This window comes from Herpailurus yagouaroundi, unplaced genomic scaffold (assembly GCF_014898765.1).
Source record: "Herpailurus yagouaroundi ecotype Mexico unplaced genomic scaffold, PumYag 142, whole genome shotgun sequence".
Taxonomy (NCBI): Eukaryota; Metazoa; Chordata; class Mammalia; order Carnivora; family Felidae; genus Herpailurus; species Herpailurus yagouaroundi.
The window spans coordinates 42601938-42614357 of NW_024412397.1; positions in this window are offsets into that span (position 1 = coordinate 42601938).

Below are 12420 nucleotides of genomic sequence, written 5' to 3' on the forward strand. Positions count from 1 at the left end.
AAGAATATTAATAAAACACAGACATGAAGTAATGCAGATTTGCACTGTGCTGACAGCAGTGGTGAAGAAAATTCAGAGTAATTTCAAAAATATGGCAAAGAACGGCTATATAATATTTCACAAATCTCTATACATTATTAATATTTACCAATTGCTTTTTTCATTGGTATCTTCATTTATAAATCTTCTCAGGAATGCTTAAAAGCCACCAGGCCTAAATGACTGTGTGTAAAATCAATCACAAATAATATTATTTATATTATGTTTACTGTGAAGAGTTTCATTAGTGTGAAAATAAATAAAATGTAATAATGTGACCAGAAATGTCATATATATCTAGTAATAAAATGTTAAAATGTGAATTTTAAAATGTAATTAGTATGGTGTAACTTTAGTTCAAATTATAAAAATGTAAAAATATAAATACACTTCAGACTGTAGTAAATCTTTTTTTTTTTTTAAGACAATAATAAAATAGAGCTTCAAACATCTTAGCATGAGATCTGGAACATGTGACATGCTCAATTAATTCTGAGAATAAAATAATGATGATGATGAAGATGATGATAATTCCATAGTTTCTAAAATGCCAAACACTTTTCAAGTTATTTTAGGGTTACCTATTATCTAACAGTTCCGATTTTTTTTCTTTGTCTAGGTTGTTTCTGATTGTCTACATTGTTGATACACAGAAATGTATGTAGAAATCAAAACTGGGATATACTTATTTTTTTCAGCTAGAGGATAAATATGTACTGAAGAGAATAGTAAGTGTATTTGAATTTATTACATTGCACTTTAGAGACTAAATGGATTTTAGAAATCATCTAACTAGCTCAGTGTCCTTTTTCCCTGATGAGGAAGGAAAATGAGGCAAAAAAACAAAACAAAACAATGAGAGTTTTTGCTTTTTTTTTCCAAGAGCACATAGCTCACAGCATGTGAGTAGAATCAATGTCTTGTTTTTAAGACAAGTGTTTAGGATGATCCTCTGCTTTAAGCAAAGCAAAATGATGGTGCTCCTGGGTGGCTCAGTCAGTGAGCATCCAATTCTTGATTTCATCTCCGGTCCTGATCTCAGTTTGTGGGATCGAGCCCTGTGCTGGGCTCTGTGCTGACAACGCAGAGCCTGCTTGGGATTCTCTCTTCCTGCCTCCCTATCTGCTCCTGCCCTGTTTGCACACATGTGTATGCTCTCTCTCTCTCAAAATAAAGAAATAAACTTAAAAAAATAAAAGTGATAAAAATTTGCAAAGAACATACTTAGTTAAAGGGTCAATGAATATTTCCAGTACTTGCTGTCTACCTTGGTTAAAACACTGTCAATGTATTCCTGCCATTTCGACTTTTATTCTCATGTGACAAAGCTCCAATCACTTTTGAGGAAAGGTAGATATAGATGGTAATACTAACTAACCAACTATACTGGAAATGTAGGGGGTCAACTTAGATAATGGCTATTCAAAGCAATTATTTGTAACAAAAAGGTAATATCACAAAGACTTTATTGATGAGTACACACCAAATCCTTAAACAGGAAAATAAAATTTATTCTAACTATTAAAATATATCTCTTATACATGGGTTTATCCAGAATTTTCATATGTGAAGAAAAGTAATGGACTTTTGCAAGTAATGGACTTGCAAAATATGTGGCAAATATATGTGGATAACAAAGTTTTCTGAACCCTTCAATGTAGAGTGCACTATCTATATTTTTTTTAATTGCAAACATTCTCTTTGTAAGATGTTATTCTGTCTTTTACATTTAAAAAGTTAAATGGTGCATAATACATTATTTCTGTTTCTCATGCAAAAATGAGCGTAAAAATCCAAGAAATTAGGATACATATTTGCAATAATATTTAGAGCTCTTTGTTTTACTTAGAAAATAGACCATACTGTCTTTCAGAACTATAGCTTTTATTTGATATGGAACTATAGACCTTATTCAATTGAGACACATTTGATATTTTCTAATTATATCATATGAAGGTACAGCTGTCTATAGGCACGGGTTGTGTGTTAAACCTTGAAGAATGTACAATAGCTTAACACTATGCTGAAAGAACATCCAGTTACTTAATATCTCATCTTTATACTTCGAATACTATTATTGCTGTGGCTTGCTCACTAGCATTCAATCTTAAAAAGATAAAGGGTGTCCAGGCTGAGTTATTCCTTGGTTTAACCATTTTTGAAGCATTTTAGAATGCCCTCTGATCATTATAGTTCATATCCTTGCAGAGATCAAAATCGGTTCAGAGAACACCTTTGCAGCTCTTTTTTTTTTCCCACGAGGTAATTTCAAACAGTATGTCTTTAGGCTGTGAAGTGTTGAGGGTTTTTTCTTTTTTTGGCCCCACATTGAAAAATAATTTTTAGAAGCAAGAAAAATAAGTTAACTTCGTGGTAGCAATATTTTACTCTGTAACAAACTGACAACTTATGACCATTGTTAGTTTTTCAGGAGTAGATATTCTTGAAGATTGTAGTTACTATTCCTATTTTTGTTTTCAAATGCTCGATCGACATTTTCATTTGTCAATGCAAAAATTCTGGGTAACTTAAGATCACACTAGTTATTTTTTTCCTGATGTTATCAGAAACTCAACTCTTTCTTTGTACTTTATAATTACTTTTATGACATTTTCTATATTCTCAAAACCAAAACAATGCCTTTTAAAAATAGAACATTTTACATTACTTTATTATGAAAATGCCAAGAGGGTATAGATTGCTTAACAAAGGGCAAAATAAGAGGCATGTGTAAAATTATTTATTATAAGAATCTTAGAGAAAATTGAGTCTTTCAAACTCATATTAAAGTGTGGTCAGGATATTATGTAATCTAGCTATTTCATTACCTGTGCGTTCTACTTATAAATAAGTGAATCTACTTAAAATAGATTGATATTTTTCCCAGGGATCAAATTTGTCATAACTTTAAGAAGTTGTTACTACATTTGTAACTGATGCATCAGTACATTTTAATGCCAATTTGCGTTTCTTCACTAAGCCTCTATTATCTACATGATTTATTTCAAGGTTTATTGTCCTATCATTAACTATAAGTGTACTTCAACGTTAGTCAGCATGAATCACATCTATACAGTTTATGTTAGATTTGATCAGATTCAGTAGAAGTCTTCTCAGTGACATTAGACCAGAGACAAATCATTGACGTCAACATTTTCCAGAAGTGCAGAATATATTGGTTTTGGCTTCTGGTGGGAGAATGTATGTCACACTCTTAATTTCAATTACCATCCAGATAAGAGTGCCTTACACCAGCCTGAATTAAAGAGCAAGATAAGCCAGATTTCTAGGTTGATAGAAGAACATTATTTATATAAAATCTGGAAATAATTAGTGTGTTCCAACATCATGAGTATGACCAGGTAATACTGGGATGACAGTTACATCAGTGTGTATGTCTGAATTTAGCAGTAGTGGGAGGGTCCACTTACCATCTTTGGATTCATGCTCTTCACTGAACAATCATTCAAATTAATAAAATGATTGATTTGATGGCATGGAAAGGGATGAAAAAATGCCAGTAGCTTCCTATATATTCCCAACATTGAGGGTGTGTGTGTGTGTGTGTGTGTGTGTGTGTGGTATAATGGGAAAAAAAGTAGTTGGGAACAAGGAGAGGATAGAAAAAACATGTTGGGTCAGTGATCCTACCATGTCATATACAAGATTTCAGTGATATTTTCTAATACCTTAATGTCAGTGAGACTCTAAATGGCACAGTGATAGAAAATGGAGTTGCTCATCTACTAAAAACAAACTTCAATATTATATTCTGTTTAAAAGAAAAGTATCCATTTCAGTTACCAAAAGGCGAGTTTAGTGTGAATAAGAATCCTCTTCTGTAAGAGAGAATGGAGTACCTTCTGTGCTTGAATGCACATTCAAGAATGGAGAATCCCTCCTCAAATGCCAGTTTACCTTAGGCAGAAGTTGGAAAGAGTCTAAAGCAAGAGTGGAATAAAGACTCAACCATTCACTAGGCATGAACTCTGAAAAACATTAATTATTCAGAAGAAGGAACTGACATTGAATAGAAAATGGTTTAAGCTTCTCTTTGTATATTCCAGCCTTATAAAAGCAAACTGAATTGTGTCTTATTAAAACATTAATAGAATGGGGTGTCTAAGGACTTTTAAACATGTTTTATTTATTCAAAAGATATATTCAAAATCTTCCAACAATTTCTATTTTACTCAGAGCAAAAGCCAAAGTACATACAAAGGCCTACCGAGCCCTGTATCATGTGGTCCCCGTCACTTTTAAGACTTCATCTTTTCTTATTTGTCCCTTCAACTCACTTGACTTCAAGCATGCATGGCCTTCTTGTTTATTGACACACACAACATGTTACTGCTCAGGACCTTGTTCTCATTCCCTCTTTCTGGAATGCTATTTGTAGGCCTATTATTTTCCTCATTCCCTATATTCTTCAAAGTTTTTTGAACTCATTAAGGCCTACTCTGACCAACTGCAGAGTAACTGCAACTCATCTCCTCATCTTGACCATGTTATATTTCTCAACATGTGCCAGCTTATAACAAGCAATGTGCTTTTCTTATTCATCATGTTTTGGTTGATAATTTCTTAGTTTTTTAATATATTTTTACTATCTGACGACTAGAATATCAGTTCTACAAAGGTACAGCTTTTTCTCTTTTTAATTATTTTAACTTATATATCTCAAGCACTTATAAAAGTGCCTAGCACAGGGGCAGCTGGGTGTATCAGTCAGTTGAGCACCTGACTTCGGCTCAGGTCATGATCTCGTGGTTCGTGTGTTCAAGCCCCACATCGGGCTGTCTGCTGTTGGTGTGGACCCTGCTTCAGATCCTCTGTCTCCCTCTCTTTGCCCTTCCCCCACTTGCAGTCTCTCTCTCTCTCTCTCTCTCTCTCTCTCTCTCAAAAATAAACATTTTTTAAAAAAGTGCTTAGCACATAGTAAGCACTCAATAAATAGTCATTGAATGAATTAATTCTAATACATATATATATATATATATATATATATATATATATACACACACATATATATATGAGTTTGGTTGACACACAATGTTACATTGGTTTGGGGTGTAAAATACAAGGATACAATAAGTTTATACCTTATGCTATGTTCATAAGTATAGCTTATGTCCCCATTCATCACCATTACAGTATCATTGACTATATTACTTATGCTGTGACTTTTATTCCTATGACTTATTTAGTCCGCAACTAAAAGTTAATATATACCATTCCCCTTTATTCATTTTGCCCAACCCTCCCTCCTCTTCCATCTGGCAACCATCAGTTTGTTCTCTGTATTTATAGGTCTGATTCTGCTCATCGTTGGTTTAAACATTTATTTTGTTTTGTGCCTTCAGATTCCACATATGAGTGAAATCATGAGGTATTTGTCTTTCTCAGTCTGACTTATCTCACTTAGCACAATACCTTCTAGGCCCATCCATATTGTCTCAAATGGCATAATCTCATTCTTTTTATGGATGCATAATATTCCAGTGTGTGTGTGTGTGTGTGTGTGTGTGCGCATACCACATCTTCCTTATTTATTTTTCTATTGATGGAAACTGAAGTTGTTTCCGTATGTTGGCTATTTACAAATTATATTGTTAAAAAAAAGCCCTAGAAAGATTTCAAATGAGGGTTTAAGAATTAAATGATTCAAACAGAACTCTTTTGTCTGTGTGGGAGAATGAGTGTTCTTTCCTCCCTCATTCTTTGGTACATCATTCAGGAGAAGGCAATGATCACCGTGACCCCTTCCACAAACTTCCTCGATGGTCTGTGCTCCTAACTCTTGCCATTGTTAAATGCCCCTAAGAATGCTCTGTGAAAGGCAAACTTTAATTGACCCAGTCAAGATCCCTGTGATATTTTCTTTCTGGCTTCATTCATGTCTGGGATCCTTGTGTCAACATTTCAGACAAAGCTAGACTTTTTCAATAGTTTCCCCCCAGAATCATGACCTCTCTCTACTGGACAACATAGAACCCTCTTGCCCTCTCTGCATTTGATAAAATGCCTAACAAACAAAGAAACAAATGCACATGCATTAAAATCTGATCAGAGTGCACTTTTATGTTCTGCCAGTTCTCTCCTCCCTTTGCTTTTTTAAAAGCCATGAAAACCTCACATTTCTAAGGCACAGTGTTTCCAGCAAACAGCAAACATGGGTTGCAGGATGACTGAGATAGAAACACAATCTATGTCATAAAACACACTAACTGATGCCAAGTAGAATTAAGATGCCTATTATTCAGGCACCTGCATATGCTTGAGAGGGTCACTCTTCTACATACAAGCATTCAGTGGTAAAATAAGTTCACGGAAGCCCACAAGCACTATTTGTTAGAAACCCACAAAGCTGTTACAGTGGTAAAGAGTACTCTAGAACCTTATATTTGTATTTTAAAACACAAAATGTATACATATCTTTGTCATTTGGGGGCAAACAGGTGAGAGCTTACCTTTCTTCAGAGGATGATCCTCATTGTAACTAGATCTATTTCCAAAATCTGTGATAATAACCCTTCACCATATTATTCCCACATAGGCTTTCTAGGCTTCTTTTCCTTTCTTTTAAATATTTTTTAATGTTCATTTATTTTTGAGAGATAGAGAGATAGAGAGAGAAACACAGCATGAGTGAGGGAGGGGCAGAGAGTGAGGGAGACACAGAATCCGAAGCAGGTCACAGGCTCTGAGCTGTCCGTGCAGAGCCCTACGCGGGGCTCGAACTCATGAACCGTGAGATCATGACCTCAGCTGAAGTCGGACGCTTAACCAACTGAACCACCCAGGTGCCCCTCTAAGCTTCTTGTATGGATTTAATTCTGTCTCTTTATGCTAAAAGAAAGCATGTGAAGAAGATGAAGATTATTTTTCCCATGTGGAGCTTCAGAGGCTAAGCTAGAATGATCATCTGAGTTGATACTGGAGAATATTCCCAATGTGTCCACTATTTCAGTCATGAAAAGTCTTTTGGAAATTTAATCACCTTTAACATATTTCTTTTGAACCTGTTACTCCATATGTGGGAGTCTATCCTACATCCACACACCCAAGACACGCACATAATATTAGCAACTGTTTTCCTATTTAGGTTCCTGGTTCCTCTTATAAAAGTCAATGTAAAGAAGAGAGATGACTTTCTTATGCCAGCAGGGCATGAATATTTATTCATTTATTATTTGTTTGTTTATTTTGAGAGAGAGAGAGAGAGAGAATGCAATTGAGGATAAGGGTGGAGGAAGAAGAGAGAGAAAAAATCTTAAGCAGGCTCCAGCCTCAGCACAGAAAGCTATGCGAGGCTTGATCCACAATCATGGGATCATGACCTGAGCTGAAATCAAGAGTTGGACGCTCAACTGATTGAGCCATCCAGGTGTCCCAGAGTAGGAATATTTTAAATGCCCTATCTGTATGAGAATACATTTCCTAAGACTATACTTTATGTCCTATAGTGCTTGTTTTTCAGTGAGGAGGAAAGAGATAGAAATGTTACCACTTAGATATAATTTACTAGAATAATAGAAATAGAAATAGAGGCTTACTGGGTAGAGTAAAGTAAATAAAGAAAACTTAATCAAAAAGCAGTCAGGAAAGAAGAAAAAAAGAAACAAAATGTTGTAAGTGTAAATTCCAAACTAAAATGGCATAATAAACTTCAATGTATCAGCAACCAATTTAAATTTTTAAAAATAAAACTTACTTCTCCTGTTAGAATAAAAAGACTTAGATTGGATTTTTAAGAACTCAGCTTTTCACTGATTATAAGTGATATACTTAGTAAAATAATGCATAATGTTTGAAGATAAAGGGATTTAAAAGATATATTTGTAAAATATAAATAAGTTAGAGATAGGTAGTATGATGAGATTCTATGGAATTTCATATTAAATAAATGAGTATATGAAAATATAATATTAATTGAAATGTAGCATAAAACAAGATGATTTTATTATATTTATATATGCAGTTTTTGTTCTTATGTGTCCTTTCTGTTAATATATATATATAATATATATATACATATACATATACATACATATACATACATATACATATATATACACATATATATACATACATATACATATATATACATACATATACATATATATACATATATATACATATATACATACATATACATATATACATATACATATATACATATATACATATATATACATATATATATATATACATACACACACACATACTTTGTGGCACATAGTAGTATAAACTCATGAATGGGAAATGTACATACATTTATGGTAGTGATTGTTTGGGGGAGGGAGGGTTGAGTATTTGACTGCAAAGTGGAATGAAGTGTATTTCAAATCTATCTGATAACTTATATTGACAAAATAGTAACACCTAGTAATTTTGGCAGATGGATAAATGGATCTATACAAGATTTTCTTCATGAATTTCTCTGTTTTAAACATTAAAATAGGGATATCTGGGTTTGCTCAGTTCGTTGAGCTTCTGACTTCAGCTCAGGTTGTGAGTTCAAGCCCCACATCAGGCTTGATGGCATCACCCTGTCAACACAGAGCCTGCATCGGATCCTCCGTCCTCATCTCTCTGCCCCTCTCCCACTCACGCTCTCTCTTTCAAGAAGTGAATAAAACACTAAAACATTAATAAAAATAAATACTTGAATTCATCATGGTAAGTCTGATATGGTTATACTTCTTCACGTTCTGCAATTCTTTAATACACTCTTCGAAACCTGTAAAAGTCAGAGCAAACTATTCAGTTAACTCCCGTATATCCTTTAAAATGCTTTTCTGGAATCACTTCTTTTTAGAATTCTTTTTGTCCCTGTATCAGTTTTCACTATTTTGTGAAATGACCAAAACCCCAATTCAACTGGCTTGAACAACGAAAAAGAAGGTAAGAAAAGAATATATCAGTCTGAGTAACTTGGAGTAATTGAAGCATTAAGGAAGAATCTGGCTTTAGGCAAAGCTGCATTCAGGGTTATGCATTCATAGGATTGCTTCTTTCTGTCTTTTGGCTCTACCTTCTGCTCTTTTGAGTTGATTTCTAAATATCTCCACTATGCTCATAGATGTTTGAGGAAAACTGATATTCGCTAAGCTTCAAATCAATTGCAAAAGAAATAACAAGAGTCTGCATTGGGTGCCAGCCAAATTCTCTTTGAAGCCAACTGAGAAACTGGGGAAAAGCCCAGCTCACAGATTTCAGTAGGGGCAATCTGTGGCCTAACGGCAGGAACATTCTGAAGGTACCATCCTCAGGACTTTGACTGACCTACTTCTTTGTGTCTTATTTTCCCCACCCATTTAACAACCTCCATGATAGTCCTCCATAGTAAATAACTTACAAGACCTTGACTCAGGGTTGGCTTCTTGGGAATCACACTTAACACAGGGATGTGCACATAATCGTAAGGCATTTTGCTGAAGCAGGAGTGAGATCAACCAACCTGAACCACACCAATGAAGAGTATGAATGGGGTTATCTCTTAAGCAAAACTTGGGAGTCCAGTTTCAACAGACTTATTATAGCTATATTAATAGGACTTGAAATTGGATAATGTGAATCCTTCACCAATGTGCTTATTTAAAATGTTGACTCTTTGGTTTCTTAGCCTTTCCACATAAATTTTGTGTATAGGAATATGATTGACTTTTGTAAGCTGACCTTGAATTCTGCCATCCATCTTGATTCATGTATTAATTCTAGGAGATTTTTTGTAGATTCTTTGTGACTATCTACACAGACACTTGTCACCCATGGATAAAAACACTTCTCCCCTCAAAGCAATATGTTTACTTATTTTTCTTGCATTCATGTGCTACCTAGTACTTCTAACCTTTAAGGTAAGTCTAATATCCTTGGCATAGTTCAAAAGATCCTGCTTAGGTTTCCAATTCTACTTTGCATTCTGTCTCTCTTAAATGAAATGAAGCTCTTAGTGCCTCAAAAGTTCCAGATTCATCTCACCTCCAAACTGTCTTTTCAGCAGTTTCTTCTTCCTGCAACTCCCCTTTCCTTGCCCAACTGTCACCTAGTTAACTACTACTCATCCTTGGGCCTTAGCTTCCTTCAGATGACGTTCTTTGAGTGTCTCACTGTAGGGAGGACCTCCTATTGCTACCTAATGACCATGTTCATAGCACTTAACATAGTTGTCATTACTTGTTCAATATCCATTTATTCATGATACTATTTTCATTTGGGCAGAGACTACATCTATCTGCTTTACTCCTCCATTTCTAATACCTAACACAGATAGCAGCTAGAAAATGGACGCTTTTTAAATATTTCTTGAATAATTGAATGAATACTATGTAATTTAATAATAATAATACATATATAAGTTGATTACTGCAGTATTAAATTCTGAGATATAAAAATATACTTCTTCTTTATAAATGTACATATCTGGGATATCAGATTAATAAAATCCAGCCAAAGCAGCTTGAATAATCATTGTCATTACCAGCAACAGCACAATTTTGCCAACTACTATTTATTGGGTACATTCCATATAATAGGCATAATAATAGGTATTTTACAAGTACTTTATTATTTATCAGTTATAACAATCCAATTTTAGTTACTGTAATCTCCTTTTGCCACTTAACTTAGCAAAAATGTCCACATATTGGGAAATTTGAAGTGGTTCTTTGAATTTCACAAATGAGATAAAATGCACATCACTGGTGAAATACAGCTATTTCAGTATGAACATGCAAATTTATAAATCCAGAGACATTCAAAGTTAAGACAATTCTATATTCAACAATTATTTACAGTTGGTCTCTTAGCCATTAAGACATTGTCCTTTTCCCAATTAAAGCTGTGTGTCAACAAATATGTCAATGATTCTAAAATAAATCAAACAATTATAAACAACAGTGTAGGCAAATGTGTCTGGGGGTTTGGGAGAGAGAAAGATTAGTTCTAAAGTCTTTTAAGAGGGGACAAATTTCAGGAATATCCTTAACTGACTGTGAAAGGAAAATATTTTCTAAGCATAATGTAAAATAAAGAATAAAAATAATGATATTAATAAGTTTTTCAAACTCTATTCTCCTACCTCTTTGATAATTAAATGATAGGAAGTGGAGCTTCTCTTGTTCTTTGTTGGAAAGAGGTGAAAACTCACCCTTAGTGAATTTTTCTTATTTTATTTTATTTAAAAAATATTTTTTAAATGTTTATTTATTTTTGAGACAGAGAAAGAGAGATGGAGAGAGAGAGAGAGAGAGAGAGAGAGAGAGAGTGTGTGTGTGTGTGTGTGTGTGAGCAGGAGAGGGGCAAAGAGAGAGAGAGACACAGAATCTGAAGCAGTCTCCAGTCTCTGAGCTGAGCCTAGCACAGAACCCAATGTGGGGCTTAAACTCATGAACCATAAGATCATGACCTGAGCCAAAGTCGAAAACTTAACCAACTGAACCACCCAGGTGCCTTGAATTCTTATTTTAGATTAGCACTTACTATATTAATACCATGCAGATATTCCCTTTATATTTCCCAGAAAACGCAGGTGGCAAAAGAAAGATATTTCTAGTGATTTTGAGATATGGTCCTATATTCCTATCTTTATCTTTATTTTTAATATACTTTAAATGTTACAATTTCACCATTGGATGGCAATATTGCTTATTATTTCCCCTTTGGTATTCTTATAAGCATTTAACTGCAGAGGAAAAGCTGACATTGCCTAAGAATTAAGATTTTTTTAGTCAATTTTATTTCTTTTTTTGCATTATTTTATTTCATATGTTATAATGAAAATATATGCAAATGATGTTGCCTTCTAGACTGTTAATGTAGACGCAGTTAAGAAGTTAGTAAGTACAACATTCGCCTTTCTGGGTGGAAGATGAAATTATATGCCTTATGCTGAGCCTGATTCTACTCCTAATTTGATGTTATGGTGGAATAATCTGTGCCCCAGTCCTCTCAGAGGCAAAAATTCCTACAACTAAGGGCCATATGAAAAGATGGTCAATGATCATTTCCTATGAATCATTAGGATCTCACACTCCTGAAAAGTACATTTGCTCAATAAGTATTGTTAAAATGGTTTGAATTAGTGGACATAAATTTCAAAGAAGAAAAGGTATGATATGTTTCTCTAAAGCTGTAATTTATGTTCTGATTTGTAAATCACCTATCACATTTTACCTGGTCTTCAAAATAGTCCAAATGTAGCTAACCATGCAGATGTTAAACACTTCTCAGAGGAAAAACGTGATTTCATAGAATATTATGGTAGCCTACCATTCATAAGAAAGGGAAGAATAAGAATTGTTACAAAATATCTCTGAGTGATGCCTAGGTGGCTCAGTCTGTTAAGCATCCAACTCTTGATTTTGGCTCAGGTCCTGA